This window comes from Periophthalmus magnuspinnatus, chromosome 17 (genome assembly GCF_009829125.3).
Source record: "Periophthalmus magnuspinnatus isolate fPerMag1 chromosome 17, fPerMag1.2.pri, whole genome shotgun sequence".
Taxonomy (NCBI): domain Eukaryota; kingdom Metazoa; phylum Chordata; class Actinopteri; order Gobiiformes; family Gobiidae; genus Periophthalmus; species Periophthalmus magnuspinnatus.
In genome coordinates, this window is record NC_047142.1 from 2,798,173 (window position 1) to 2,815,056 (window position 16,884).

Consider the following 16,884-nt stretch of genomic DNA (forward strand, 5'->3'; position numbering starts at 1 on the left):
GCAGCGGTCGAGCTCTCGTTTCCCTCTGGTCCAAACAACGAGCGCGAGGAGCCATCAGCAGGTCCCGATCCAGAGCCGTCAAAGAGCGAGAGGGGGCGCAAGGTCGGATCAGATCTCTGACGCAGGAAGGAGCCCCCCCCCCCGACGATGCGAGACTCTAAAAATCACCCACTAAACCATTTCCGGAACAATACAACATATTTGCTCACATCGTCTCACGCTTCATTAATCAGTGTTCAGTTTGGGCCCATTTTGAGTGATTTCTGACTAAACATGTCGTCGAATAAACAAACTAAAAATGTAAAATGAAGTTGGCATATTGGTGGGTGTCAAGCGAACTGTCAAAAGCACAAAAGCCTCAACGGAATTAGTCAGAACTCACACTGAACGCTTAAAAGAGGCAGAAAGGCTAATATAAATCTGCACGTGGTGATTATTGTCGACGTTTTGGCAGGTTTTGTGCGACATGTCACGCTTTCCTCTCAAGAATAGTTTGTTTCCTGGATTGCAATTTAAGGCAAATCCAGGTTAATCAGACGGAACTGACGCCGTTTGCACCACGTTTGCATCTGCCGCAGTGAATTTTTTTCCCAAAATAAAGAGTAGAGTTGTACGTCCGGGTCCATCGGCTGATCAAAAACAAATAAAACTCTTCAAAAAAACAGCACATCTGACGTTAAAAGGAAACTGCAGTCGTTTAAAGCTCACGATGTTATAATTTATGGTTTTAACTGTGACAGAAAGCACCGAGGGAGGTTGAGGTAAGAAGCTAGGCTACGCTAAGCTAGCATTAGCGCTGGCGACTATACGTTACGCTGGATTTTTACTACTTTATTTCCAGTTTTGATACGACGTGCGGTTAAACTTAAGCTCTTGAAACTTGTAACTGCGTCTTGTTTGAAAAAGGAACAAAAACAAAGCTGGAAAAAATGAGACGTGAACTTCCTGGTTGGACCCGGAAGTGACATCATCATGATCAGAAGATGTTTGGCAATAATTTGGAATATAAAATATGATGGAAAGAAGTTATGAGTTTGATTAGTTTTAAGTCTTCAACCCTTTAACCCGCCCTGTTTCTTAACTGCTGTTTTATTATTTTTTTGCATGTATAAATTCACTGAACCTAATTCAACTTTTGCTTTTCCATTTTAATTGTTACTTTTCACAACAGTTACTTCTGAACTTCAATGTTTTTACCTGCCCTTGATCGTGCGTCACAAGTTTAACTGATAAACAGATCAACAGCGTCAACAGCCCAAGGTTTTCTCCGTGAAACACACCTCGTATTTTTGAAACGTGGGGTTGCTGGTTCAAGTTCTGACTGGCATTTTGAACTTGTCACTCGCAATTCGCTTCAATCTCTTTTTTTTTTAAACCACAGACGGTATAAAGAAGTAATGTCACCCACAGCGTTTGGCTTCAAAACGAAATGAAGCTAATCGAGGCTAGCGCAGTTATAGCGGTTAATTTGGAGCAAAGTTCTGACCGCGAGTATCATAGCAACCAAAGAGCCAATCAGGAGCGAGGCTGTTGAAGGTAACGCCCCTTCTGCATCAGAATCAGAAGACTTTTATATTTTATTGTATTTATAATAATAACTATAGTTCTACTTTCTTACTTTGTCATTATTCGGTGTTTTATGTTGCACTTCACTGTTGTGTTCACCGACAATGGCAATAAAAGTCGTGTGATTCAGATTTATTAATTCATTTATCTATTTTTGTTTATTTTACTACAGCTGTTTTTCACATCGTATATGAGTTTGCACTTACTTGTCCGTGTGCGTCAGAATGTATAAGAATATATTCATCTTAATGTATTTGCGTGTGTAACGGTTGTGTTCTGTTCCTCGCCTGGCGCCCCCTGTAGGCGAGGAGGGACGATGTGAGGGGCTCTGATATGTTAAAATGTAATAAAAAATATAAATAATGAAAAAAAAAAGTCAACTCAAAACGCACTCACTTTTCAAACGTTTTAAAGTGCTGTCGTTTTTTCAGGTGCTGCTTTACCACTGTATTGTTGTTATTTTTGTGTTTTAACTTCTTGCGGTGAAGTACTTTGTGACTTCGTTGCCTCTGAAACGTGCTGTATAAATACTCTTTACTTGCTTACTACAATTGGTAATTTTACACAACATCCTCACCAAAGTTTGCAGATCTTCTCAAGGTCACGACTCTGATTATTCTCATCTCACTCACCCCAAATTTATCAGGCAAGATGTGGATATTTTTATATTGTTTTATTGTTTTTGACTATGTCCCACTGTCCAAAGACTCACTGTCCACATTTAGGTCAAACTGCCTCTAGCCTGACTCTGGTTTCTTGCAAGTCGACAATGATATCTCTGTATTTTTTGTCTTTTTCATACAAAGACATGTCCTCACTCCGTCCGTTGAGCCAAGTTCAAACATGTCCGTTCAATCAGATTAGTTTATTTCAGTATCATGTGTGAAAGAAACTCATTGCTCGGATATAATTTGGAATAAAAATACAAATTCTCTCAGCTCAGATTTATAGTTTAATGCTTCGTTCATTGATTTTTGCAGAAATCTACTGTTTTTCCATCCACTTTATCCTTTATTTATTCCTCGTAAGCAGCTATTTTTGTTGCAATATGGACAGATCATGCGTTTCCCTGATTCGTTAATCCATTTTAGCATAATTTTCTTGGGGAGAAAAGCCACAAATGCATCATAATTGGAGCCGGGCAGATGCAAACGTGATGGGAAAGGTGTCGATTCCTTAAGATTTTCCTGGATTTGCCTTAAAGTGCAACCCAGGAAACAAACTATTCTTCGTTTTGTTATTCCTCGTAAGCAGACACATTTGTTGCGACATGGACAGAGCATGTGTTTCTATCGTAACGACCAAAGAGACAGAACTCGGGGAAGAGTTTAACAATGTTTATTACAGTTTTAAATGTGCAAATGTAGGTAGATCGATCAGGGAGTTGAGAGCGGGATTGTTTACCGTGGTCCAGGATCGGAGCGTGAGCAGCGAGGTCTGAGACGAGGTGAGATTCGTACCGGTTGTGGAGAGCTGGGTCGGAGACAGAGGAGCAAAAACATCCAACTTGGAAAAAAAAAACATGAAACTGAGCCAAGCAGAGTTGTACCACAATGGATACCCGGACGATCTGTCGCTGAGTGTCAGGTCCTGGCTCCTTTTGTCCTCCTCAGGTGCAGCCCGATTGCTGATTAGCCCCAGGTGTGCACGGGAGGAGCCTAAATCTCCACCCAGCTCCACGCTCAGATACAGAAGAGACGAGGAAAACAGTGTAAAAAGCCAGGACAGACTGGAATCATGACAATTTCCCTGATTGGCTAATAAACCTGTCAATCACTCCCATCTGAACTCGAGGAGATTGTGCCATTTCTTGGGCTTGAGAAAAACCACAAACTCACAAACGCAGCGTGTTGAGAGCAGTTTACGCGTCTTAATTGGAGGCAGGTGGTTACAAACGTGATGGGAAAGGTGTCAATTCCTTATGATTATCCTGGATTTGCGTTAAAGTGCAACCCAGGAAACTATTCTAAACTATTCTTCGTTTCGTTATTCGTCGTAAGCAGCCGTATTTGTTGTGATATGGACAGATCGTGACAGTTTCCCCGATTGGCTAATAAACCTGTCAATCACGCCCTTCTGAACTCGCGGTGTTCACACTCACGTCTTTGTAAAGTATCGAAGAAGCGGATATTTTGGATCTGAGTCTTAGAAGCACAACCTCCACTGAAAGTCATTGTCAACGATCAAACAAACTCCATAGAAAGTGTGAGTCACTATCAGGCCTTTTCCCCCACGCTCCTCTGAAGTGCCCTAGACGTCAGGTAATTGGGAGCGCCAATTATGTGTCACATTTGAGTTTAACCCATCCAAGTGTTGGCCTATGACAGCACTCAAATGAACAACTTTGAACCCGTCAGCTCTGGGTGGATCCACTTTTATCAGTCTCTGTGTCACGTCTCAAAGGCTGTACGAGCGAGTTTAGTAAAAGACATTTATCGAGCCTTCTCTCCCTGCCACTCTTGCTTCATTTATTTTAATAATGACAATTCTGGGGTCGGATAATTTAAAGATTTCATCCGTGACAGGTGCTAGCTAACAGAGAATGCCGCGAGTGAAACCATCTGCCCGAGCCTTCAGTGACTTTACTAATAAGCGAGAAAGCGAGGATCGGCGTGGCGAGGGTGTACGGTCTCGGTATGGTTCGTATCAGACCGCGGCTAGTGTCTCATTAGCGGTGCAGGGGCGGCTATTGATGTTGTGTTGGAGAAGATTAGCTACGGGCAAGTGTCTCGCCGCTCTCCGCGAAGGGTCAAAAACAGCAACAGATCAAGTACACGACGCTCTGCACAGGAGCGTGGAGACGTGAAGCGCACTTTGATGTGTGAGATAATCGCAAATAACGCTGTGGAGGACGGTATTGTGTTGTCAGATCTCGCGGAAAGTTATGTTAATGTTGAAATAATGGATTATTATTGTGATGTTAAATGGTCAGGTTTTTTTTTATGTAGCGCTTTTTTCACGTTCAAAGCAGACAAAAGCGCTTTACATCAAGGAAACGCTCACTCATTTGCATAAATATTCACGCGCCAGTGTACGCAGTCACTAAGGACGAAGCGGGTTAAGTGTCTTGCCCGAGAACACAACCGCCAACCACCAACCTTCAGAGCAGTGTCACCCTAGATGCTTTAAACTGTGGCCCATCTTAACAACTCTTTTCTTAATTTTTACATATCGTTTTTGCTAAACATGGGACAATTTCCGTGGTGGATTTTGCCGATAATGTTTTTTTATTAACGATCTGTCCCAATCTCTAGTCCAGGGGTGTCCAAACTATGGCCGGGACCAGTTTTTATTGACCCTGAAGCCTCCCGCTGAACCGGCCCAATTGATCATAAGCAGTACTTTAACAGCAAATTAAAGTATTTCTACCACTATAACCTCAAACATCACATTGCAGCGTGAGACAGACCTGAAATGAATGTGTTTCACGCCTTATAAATACACAGCGGCTCTGTTAAAGCTGTGTATAAATTAAAAAAATCACTCTCTGCTTCGAATATGTTTTGAGATGCAGCCCAAAAAAAAAAAAGTCTGAGCACCTCTGACATACAGTATTGTGATTCTTTAGTCGCATCGGTTTATGGGATTGTTCCACGACTCTTTTGTTACGTTTTTCATATTATTTTCGCTAATGCATTGACAATCTATGGACAATTTCCGCCGTGGATTTTGCAGATAGCGTTTCATTAATAGTCTTTCCCAGGGGTGTCTAAACTTTTTTCACCGAGGGCTGCAAACTGAACCATGTTTGAAGCTGAGGGCCACAGACCAGTGTCGATACAGAGAGTCAAACGCTGCATTTAACACAGTTTGACAGAGACGTTGTACCTTTAATAAGACTTGGAATGTTATTTTTCGGTCTGTGTCACAGTGTAGTGTGATGTTATTCAGGTTAAGTAGAATCTCTTCAGTTTGTACAAAAAAATACTTTAGGAGGAGCCATGAGGGCCGGCAAAAATTGGTCTGAGGGCCGCATTTGGCCCCTGGGCCGTAGTTTGGACAGTCCTGGTTTAGTCTCATTTTAGACCTGGTTCAGTCTCGTTTTAGACCTGGTTTAGTCTCGTTTTAGACCTGGTTCAGTCTCGTTTTAGACCTGGTTCAGTCTCGTTTTAGACCCGGTTTAGTCTCGTTTTAGACCCGGTTTAGCCTCGTTTTAGACCTGGTTTAGTCTCGTTTTAGACCTGGTTTAGTCTCGTTTTAGACCTGGTTCAGTCTCGTTTTAGACCTGGTTCAGTCTCGTTTTAGACCTGGTTCAGTCTCGTTTTAGACCAGGTTCAGTCTCGTTTTAGACCTGGTTTAGCCTCGTTTTAGACCCGGTTTAGCCTCGTTTTAGACCTGGTTTAGTCTCGTTTTAGACCTGGTTTAGTCTCGTTTTAGACCTGGTTCAGTCTCGTTTTAGACCTGGTTTAGTCTCGTTTTAGACCTGGTTCAGTCTCGTTTTAGACCTGGTTCAGTCTCGTTTTAGACCTGGTTCAGTCTCGTTTTAGACCTGGTTCAGTCTCGTTTTAGACCTGGTTCAGTCTCGTTTTAGACCTGGTTTAGTCTCGTTTTAGACCTGGTTCAGTCTCGTTTTAGACCCGGTTCAGTCTCGTTTTAGACCCGGTTTAGCCTCGTTTTAGACCCGGTTCAGTCTCGTTTTAGACCTGGTTCAGTCTCGTTTTAGACCTGGTTCAGTCTCGTTTTAGACCTGGTTTAGTCTCGTTTTAGACCTGGTTCAGTCTCGTTTTAGACCTGGTTTAGTCTCGTTTTAGACCTGGTTCAGTCTCGTTTTAGACCTGGTTCAGTCTCGTTTTAGACCTGGTTCAGTCTCGTTTTAGACCTGGTTCAGTCTCGTTTTAGACCTGGTTTAGTCTCGTTTTAGACCTGGTTCAGTCTCGTTTTAGACCCGGTTCAGTCTCGTTTTAGACCCGGTTTAGCCTCGTTTTAGACCCGGTTCAGTCTCGTTTTAGACCTGGTTCAGTCTTGTTTTAGACCTGGTTCAGTCTCGTTTTAGACCTGGTTCAGTCTCGTTTTAGACCTGGTTCAGTCTCGTTTTAGACCTGGTTTAGTCTCGTTTTAGACCTGGTTCAGTCTCGTTTTAGACCCGGTTCAGTCTCGTTTTAGACCCGGTTTAGCCTCGTTTTAGACCCGGTTCAGTCTCGTTTTAGACCTGGTTCAGTCTTGTTTTAGACCTGGTTCAGTCTCGTTTTAGACCTGGTTCAGTCTTGTTTTAGACCTGGTTTAGTCTCGTTTTAGACTTGGTTCAGTCTCGTTTTAGACCTGATTAAACACAGGTTTGACAGAGACATTGTACCTTTAATACGACTTGGAACGTTATTTTTCGGTCTGTGTCACAGTGTGATGTTATTCAGGTTTTAGAAGTAGAATCTCTTCAGTTTGTAGTAAAAAATATTTCCTGATCGATTGGGCCAGTTTAGGAGGAGGCGTGAGGGCCGAACAAAAATTGGTCCGAGAGCTGCATTTGGCCCCGGGGCCGTACTTTGGACAGCCCTGGTCTATCTTGTTTTGATATTGTGATGATGCAAATTAATGGTAAACGGTCACGTCTTTATACAGTGTTTTTCCACTTTCGAGGCACTTGAAGCTCTTTACATCAACGAACCACTCAGCCATTCAGTGAACGCAGACACTGACAACCTTTGAATCATTGGACAAAGACTCTACCAACTGAGCCACTGTCACTCCCTGCTGCTTTGGACGACGACTTATCATAGTTTAAATTTCCTGTTGATTTTTCTTTGTTTATTATTACTTTCTTATATATTTGTCTTACTTTAAACCTTGTACACGTTCAGCTGTGTTTTAAAAATGGTAAAAAACGTTGCTTGTTGGTAAAAAAAAAAAGCTTTTTTCTTGGTTCTTTCCACTGTTGAAGCGCTGAGTGGCTACAATTAGCGTCTCGTTTATGCTGTGGATTTTAATTGCAGAAGGTTTGTAAGCGTTAAAGCAAATACGGTTTTTGCAAGTTCTAATCTTCAGTCGCACGTTCTGGTCTCGGTCTTGTGTGAACGAAAATCAGCTGAGCCATTTTCATGATGAAATTACAACCATAATTAGCATTTTTTGGGAAGGGAAATTTTACACAAGTGTCATTTTGGTTGTTTATAAGTGTCTTGTATAATTTATTTTTAAAGTAAATGTATTTTTTACGGACTGAATTGAGTTGAAAAGGGGATAGATGTCAGGAAAGGCTCAGTCAGTAAAGTAATCGCCCTCTGATCTGAAGGTTAACGGTTTGAATCCTGCAAAAACGTGACTATTTATTTCAATTTGTGTATTTTTACGTCCATGTTTTCTTTTAGTCGTGTGTCTTGTTTTGTAAAAAGGAAGCAACAATTTAGCAAATTCATACCGGCTTCCCGTAAAGATTGTATGCATTTATTTACTTCAAACATTGTGCAAAAGGCGCCAGTTCTTTTAGCATTTTTTAGCATGATTAGCCTTCTGTCTTAGCACTGTTCTACCTCTCACCTTCATCTCCTCCGAGTGCAGCGTTCCTTTCTTGCCTCACAAAGTGTCAGACGGCTGAAACATGGGGGAGCGGTGGCTCTCTGTGTGGCTGCTCGTGTGCGTTTGACAGACTGTGTCCACAGAGTGTGAACTGTTATGGCACTGAAAAGCTCAGCAGCTGCTCCACGCTAATTGCCGGCCTCAGGTGAGTTGGCAGCTGATGCTTTCACAGACACCTGAACACAACACAAGTCAGAGCAGAGACGCCTCCATCAGAAGCACCGGGGCCAGACCTGAATGCAAATATGGCAGCAGGTTCTTGATGTAGTGCTTAGATAAGATCCACACACAGCCTGGTTAATGAATTAATGTGCCATCTGATAGATTTTTTTTCGAGAGAGAGCAAAAAATCAGCTCGTAATCAGCTTGTTCAGTTTAAATCCAGATCGTTTGTTTTTAAATAAAATGTATGAGTCACAAAAGAAAAATGAAATCTGTCAACGCTGTAGGAGTGAAGACGTTTCTCTGCTCGTACAAGCCGCTTTTTCTTCAGTTCTGGTCAGATTACTGCTGGACGCCGCCTTATATCTGTCTGAAGGAGGCGCTAACGACACTGAAACTCAAAACATCTATTACCGTTTCTGTTTGTAGGCTCGTTTCCTAAGTGTGCACTGTGTCTGAGTCCTACTTAGCATAGTCTTTTAATCCCCTAATGAGTGATTTCACACCTGTTGACATCCTACGACTGAGGGATTACACAAAAATGTCCGAGTGTTACGTACCTGACAGGTCAAGAACAATATCTCCTTGTATTTTCTAAACAGAGATATCAGTCTCGTCCCCACGCGTCTGTTGTGCCTCCAGCCAGGCTCAAAGACGACAACGCAATCTTTTTTCAGTGACGCAAGTGAAACAAATGAAATTCTGCAGAAATCCCCAGTGTTTTTCAGAGTTGCCATCTTTGTTTTGATTCAGATGGACCATGCTCCAGACTCACATCTTCGTAAAGTATCGGATGAGAGTTTAATCTGGATCCTAGACCTTTTCTCTCCATGTCGTGAGTTTTGACCTTCTGAGGACAAAAATATTGGTTAGATTTACCAACCTGGAGGGGTAGAAACCAAAGTACCCCAACCTAAAAACCCCTCCAGATATTGTGAGAACATAGACTGTGACCCCACCCAAAATTTGACCTCTGCATTTGACCCATCCTTCAGTTCTTTGCAGTGCAGGTCCAGATCTTGAGCTCGGCTTTGTCAGGACCATAGACTGTATTTATACTATATACATGGACATTAATGTTGAGGAAAACAGCCCTTTGTGTTTGTTAGTTTCTGCTAAGACAAAGAATAACCTTGACCCCGAGATGAAATTCAAGGAAAAAGTACAAAATCAACCAGTGAAGAGCAATACTTGTGCACGGAGTCTGTGAAACTGACATTCCCAGGCAGAGACTCCATGTTTACGCCTGTGCAGTGAGTTTTATCTGCGTACTACAGCCTCTTCGTTGCTGCACAGGCCACGCCTCTTGGCACGCCGCACCGTCTTCCTCTCCAAGTTCTGACTCATGACTCGTCACCCTGAGTCATGAGTCAGCACATGCCTGTCAGTTAGTCATTGTCCTACTTTATTTGATTAGATTTATAGATAGATGTAGAATATGTTGTACATGTCTCATATCTGAGTCACACAACTGTTGATCTAGTCCTCGTTTTCACATGAGACTGGTACAATAATAAACTATAGCAATAAAATAATAAACTATAGCAGTGGATATGCAGATTAGCTAAACATAGTTATTTATCCCAACACTAACCTGCTCGCTGCTGCGTTTCAAACAGGAAGTGATCATGTGTGCGCTTCTGCTGCTGTCAGACTCGTCATTTTGGTCTTAAATGTTTGTATTAACCCTCTACATGATCATGGGGTTCATTTTTTTGTTATTTTGAGGTTTTTTATTTATTTATTTATTTATTTTTTGTTATTTTTGGGGGGGTTGTTGTTATTTTTATTTATTTATTTTTTTGTTTTGAGTTTTTTTTTTTTGTTTATTTTCTTTATTTTTTTGTTATTTTAAAGGGTTTTTTTGTTTGTTTGTTTTTTTAGTTATTTTGAGGGGTTTATTTTTTTTTGTTTTCTTTGTTTTTTTTTTTTTTTTTTTTTTTTTTTTTTTTTAAACTGTCTCCTCTTTCTGTCCCTGCTGGTGTCAGACTCGTCATTTTGGTCTTAACTGCTCGTACTAACCCGCTCTACATGATCCTGGGGTTTCATTTTCAGTATTGTGTCAATCAATCGCGAAATCAATATATGAACATTAATAACACACAAATCAGGCGGCGTCTTTCCCTCCTTTGCTCCCTTTGCTCCTTTTAGCGTTAGCAACAGGTTTGATTGACAGCCTCGCTCCTGATTGGCTCTTTGGTTGCTATGATACTTGAGACGGAAATCCAAATATGGACCTTGACTCCAAATTCACCCGTATAACTCTTAACCTTAACGAACTTCATTTGATTAGAGCCGAACGCTTTGGATCACACTAATTTAGTCCAGTTTTTATCCAGTTCATGGTCAGGACTATACCTTAACGGGAGGATTTTCGCTATGACGCACGTTTTGGGTTGATTGGGGAAACCGCGGTGACCCGGGAGTCGAACACGGCACATTTTTTTTGCAGTGAGGTGAAAGTTCTCTCAACTCAACCACCTTGTCGCTTTTAAAAAATGATCAAAGTAGAAGTTTTGGACTAATTACACGTCTATGTTTTGATCCGTTTGGTAAATAACACCGTTTTTTGAAACAATCTATTCATTAAACTCCGAATCTGACTCAGTTACTGCTCAAAATTCTGCTCATTATTACCATATAACGTTAATCAGGATTAATATTACATTCATTTTCTCACCCTTATTGTTTCGGGGCAATTTAAAGTTATAAAGGGTCGTCTTTACTTCACCTCGCGGCGTCGCCATGGTTACATCTGTTATTTCAATGCTGGAGACACATTCAATCTGACAGCTTATTTTTTCTCTCCTGCACTATTAATTACAAAGCCAGAGAGCAATATAACTGTATTTATATGAGAAAAGACAGAAATATTTCACTTTTAAATTATTTGGGATGGGGACGGCTGCTGTCGGAGCGATTTCGTGCGCGCTCTGGAAGGTTATCCATCAGTCTTAGTGGCTTTTTAATGGTCTCAGGGTTATGAATATGTGGGACCGTCAGCTGCAATGTACTGTAATGAAAATAAAAGCCACGATGGAGACAGTAAAGAGTCAAGTAAAGCACATTAAGAGTGACCAGACGGAGCGTTCTCAGCTAATGGACACACGAGACGCAATAGAATCAGATAATGTGGGGTTTTTTTTCACATTATGGTAAATGGAGTTCACAAAGGAGACGTAATGTTTTTTTTTTTTCAATTTAAAGTTGCATTATGTTCGAGGCGCTGTACCTGCCTTTACGGGGTTCAAAATGGAAAAAAAACAACAAAATAGACCGAGTCTTTTCAGCGTTTTGCAGTTATTCCTTAGAGCGCACGTGTCAAACTCAAGGCCCGTGGGTCAAATGCGGCCCGCCATGTCATTTTATGTGGCCCGCGACAAAGTAAATTAAAAGGTCTGACTGTCTTAAAATGTCAGTTTATCATTAGATACACAGATAAACAGCCATTTTTTCATATCTATGCAAATCCATAGGGAATATTTATAACTTGAATAAGCAATAAATATAGAAACGGTTAATTAGCAAGATTAAAACATAGTGACATTTATCTTACAGTTAAATCTGGCCCTTTGAGAGCAAACGTTTTGTTGATGTGGCCCTCAGAGAAAATTCGTTTGACACCCGTTTTAGAGCATCCTATGTACCGTAAATTTCAGACTATTAGCCGCTACTTTTTCCACACGCTGCGGCCTATACAGAGGTGCGGCTAATTTATAGATTTTTACTGGTTAACAGCCACCGGGGGGCGCTCTCTAGCAGTAAACGCAAAAGTGAGACAGACGTGAGGAAAGATTATGCGCTGAAGAATACACTAGTTTTTATTTTGAACTGTCATTTTCTGTGTCTTTTAAGATAAAGGCAATGAATCTGGCGTCAAAGAAGGAAATAGATCCACTGCACGTAAGTTTGGCGTCAAAGAATCGGCGGTGCGACGTTGGAGGCGGCAGCGGGAAGAACTTAGTCAATGTAAAAAGATGCGGCTTATGTATGTACAAAAATTTACTTTCTTTTAAAATTCAGCTGGTGCGGCTTATATTCAGGCGCACTCAGTAGTCTGGAATTTACGGTATTCACAGTGGGGAAAAGTAATTAGTTAGATTACTCCGTTACTGAAAAAGTAACGCAGTTAGTAACGCCGTTATAGTTTAACGCCGTTACTCCCAACACTGCAAATAATGAACCCAAAATGTTCAGGAAGAGGAAACCTGGATGTTTTTTTGTGTTATGAGGCAGATCGGTTTTGAAAAAGTACAATCTACGTCTGCATTTTGACACCAAACACAGAGCTAAGTGTGCTAACGTTAGCCTTCAAGAAAAACAACAAAATGTCCAATCACAGCAGAATATGTTCACAAAAGCCACAACCAAAAAACATGCATCAGTGAAACTCGCTCTGAGTCTGAGTCCCGATACATATTTTTTTAAATGTCAGTTAATCAGAGGATACGTAATCGAATAACCAATAAATACAGAAATGCATTTATTTTACATGACATTTGTTTACATTTAGTGACATTTATAAAGCCGCACAGTCACATCTGGCCCTTGATGGCGGCCATTTTGCTGAAGTGACCCTCGGTAAAAATGAGTTTGACGCCACTAAACCAATGACGTTTATGTCGAGAGCAGGATTCGAAACGCCGACGTTCAGCGGACCAACTCTCTACCAACTGAGCCACTGTCGCCCAAATCTATCTATAATTCTGTAGTTTGTTTTGTCCAATTTCTCAAACATCTCAAAAGCTACCGACAGTGGCTCGGTTGGTAGAGTTTTCCCCTGATCCAAAGGTTGCCGTGTCCCACCTCGCCCCCAGAGTCTGTGTAAACTTGTGACTGAATGTTTGTGTGAATGGATGAGTGTTTCCTTGATGTAAAGCACTTTGAAGGTGGAAAATCTTCGTCGCACGGCTTTGACCTCGGCTGCTGCTGGTCTTGAGGAGCCAGAGTCTTGCTGTCGTCGGCGTGTGGGTGGTCAGTGTCCTTCAATCGGGTTTATAGAATATTTCATGTACGTGTGGCGTGTCGTGGGCGCGAGTACCAACAGTAAAGTGACATGTTTCCCGCTGGGTTACGTGGTAAATCTAATTCTGTCTGTTTATGCTAACTACGATCATTTTATTTTAAGGTCAGAGCGCTGCCGTGTCTCTGCCGTCATCTTGTTTCAGGTTTTGTGCTCGCATCAATTGTGTTTACGGTTCGTAATATGTCAGACGAAGGGCTCATGTACGGGCTGACGTGGATATTTTACCAAAGGAAAACAACATTTGATCAATATGTCAAACTGAATTCATGTAAAAGTGAAATGGAACATTCTTCATTCTGTAAACGAAAACTTAGTTCCTACTATTTTGGTTTTATAATTTGGTTTTCCTGGTTAAAACATGGTGGCGTTGTTGGTTTATTTTCTTTAATTTCATGTTGAGATAAAGTTAAATTCATAAAATGTACACAACACACCCCTCTAGCCACGTAAAACTGATAAAGGTTTCTCTGAAGTTTAGCACAAAAACATGTTAAACGCCCGATTTCACGTTCCGTAGAAACCTTTAGAACCCTTTGTTGGATGGAGCGATGGATTTCGAGATCAATTTTCACAGATCGCACCCTAAACTTCTAACTTATTTTGTTTAATTTCACGTTGAGATAAACTTAAATTCATAAAATGTACACAACACACCCTTCTTGTCACGTAAAACTGATAAAAGTTTCTCTCAAGTTTAGCTCAAAACATGTTAAACGTATGACTTAACGTTCCGTAGAAACCTTTAGAACCCTTTGTTGCATGGAGTGATGGACTTCGAGGTCAATTTTCACAGATCGCACCCTAAACTTCTATTTGATATGCTTTAATTTCATATTGAGATAAAGTTAAATTCATAAAATGTACACAACACACCCTTCTTGTCACGTAAAACTGATAAAAGTTCTCTCAAGTTTAGCTCAAAAACATGTTAAACGCCCGATTTCACGTTCCGTAGAAACCTTTAGAACCCTTTGTTGGACGGAGCGATGGACTTTGAGGTCAATTTTCACAGTTCGCACCCTAAACTTCTAACTTTTCCAGTCCAAAACTTCAGTATTTTTACACTTTTACTGATCCTTTCCACTCCAAATACTCAGACCACCCTTTAAAAATGTCTGTTTGGATTTAAATTACAAAGCCGTGGCACATGTTAAAGCCCGAACCTAATGGACTATGACCTTTTCCTGTGTGGGTGTGTTTTGTCTGCGAAAAACGGTGACTAGGAACAAAGAGTTGAAAGGGGATTGAGAGAGGAATGAGCGAGAGGAGAGGAGTGAAAGAGGAGGGAGAGAGGTAATACTGTTACTTTGCCCTCTTGGCCCGCGGCGATGACACGGTCTGTAGGAGTTGTTCCATTAGCGGCCACTGACCTAATGTAATAAACATCCAAGGCTGATCCCTTCCAGACCGTGCCTACTTTATCACCGATGATAAAGCCGGGTTCTGGTAAGGCTTTGTGGGTGGGTGGTGGGGGTTGGTTGTCGTACGGATACGGGTGGAGGGGTTGGATAGGTGAGCGTAAGGCTAAACAGTTTTTGCAAAATACGATTGTCATTGCGATTTTTCAGGAAATCATTGCGGTTAGAGTTGCCGTTTACGTTTTAATGATCGGTTTTATCTTCAGAGTGCACATTTTAAACATATCCAGAGAGAAAACTGAAATAAGAACTGCTAAACTAATACAAGAACTCCTAAACTAATATAAAAAATACCGTACAGGACGTGTTTGTAGACGTCTGAACTACAGATTTATCAGTTTATACGAGATATTTTTACTTAAGAAGCTTATTTTGTTCTATTTTCTGATCTGTTCTAATGTTGTTTCCTCATTAAAAACAGACCTGGAGTTGTGTTTTGTTTCATTTACACATGTTTAACACAAAACCCTGCAGATTCACGCTGAGTTCTCAAGCTGAAAATACTTTGTTCCACCTTGTGATGTCATCATGTAGCAAAACAGGAAGTGCTCCACTGTTTTGTTTTTTTGTGTTTTTGTTTTTTTTAATTGATTTTATAGTACAAAATACGCATATATTATCCCTTAAGTAAAAAAATAAGTGAGTAGAAGAACCAAAACAAGGGGAAAATGACATTTAAATAAAGTCCAATCTTAGTGGTTTTACAAAATCCAGCGAGTCTTTCCATATTTTCTCAAATGTCTCTGTTTCTAATCTTAAAGTGTAAATCCATTTCTCCATAACATAAATATCATGCATCACATCAACCCAGTTTTCCATTTTTGGTGCCTCTGCCCTTAACCATTTTTTCCCCAGCTAGCAACAAGATCCTAAACATTTATATATTCAAGTTTTTTTTTCAAATTAGCCTCAAGTTTTCCCAAATAGAACAATTCAAAAGTTGTTCTATTTTCTGATCCGTTCTAATGTTGTTTCCTCATTAAAAACACACCTGGAGTTGTGTTTTTGTTTCATAACACATGTTTGAGTTCTTCTCTCAAACTGAAAACGCTCTGTTCCACCTTGTGATGTCATCATGTGGTGATACAGGAAGTGCTCCACTGTGTTTTTAAACTCCACACACCTTCACTAGAATCATTTGGGGAATCATTTCAGCTTCTGGAATTGTCAATCTACTACTGAACTAAAGGTAAAAAGCAGCTGTTAACTTGAAAACTACCACTTCATGACATCACAAGGTGGATCATTTTGAATTCACATTAAAGGGCCCATATTGCACTATTTTCTGATCTATGCTGTAAAGTTTCCTCATCACAAACAGACCTGGGGTTGTGTTTTTTTGTTTGATTCACACATGTTTAACACACAAACCTGCAGATTTACGCTGTTTTTCTCTCCAAAAAACTCTGAAAACACTCTGTTCCACCTTGTGATGTCATCATGTGGTGATACAGGAAGTGCTCCACTGTGTTTTTAAACCCCGCTCACCTTCACTAGAATCATTTAGAGAATCATTTCAGCCCTGAAATTGCCCAATCTTTAAAGGTAAAATTTGAAAAACTACCACTTCATGACATCACAAGGTGGAACAGAGCGTTTTGAGGTTTGGAGATGTAGCCAGACTAATAAAAAAAAAGGATTATTTAATGTGTGAATAAAACAAAACACAACTTCGGGCACGTTTGTGAGGAGGAAACTACATTAAAACATGATTTAAACCTCACGAGAGTCCATTTTGTGTCATATAAAACCTTTAAAAAACAGCAGTCGTTGCATTTTCAAACTGCGATTTCAACTCGATCGTGATTAATCTCGCTTTTCCTTCGCCCTCAAAACTCCCATTTCGCTTTCTCTCTGCCTCACCTCTCTCCCTCTCTCTCTCTTTTTCTCTTCCGCCGTCCGCATTCTGCTTCACTTGTCAGGAAAATTGGCAAGCGGACGGAATGAAAAAAGCCGGATCAAGTTGAGCAAGCGCCGCGACTCTGAGGCCAAGAGTAGAAAAAACAAAACATACAACAGAAAGCAAAAAAGTTACGATCCTCCCACTTGACAAAACAAGTTATTTTTAGCTCGACCGTTACAGCTGCGAACAATTTAAACAGCTGAAAGTTTGGACTGCGCCGGGCCTTATATGGAAGAATACAAGATGTGCTGAAAAGATTAGCTCTTGTGGAGAAAAATGAAATTAGCGTAGCGAGGTAT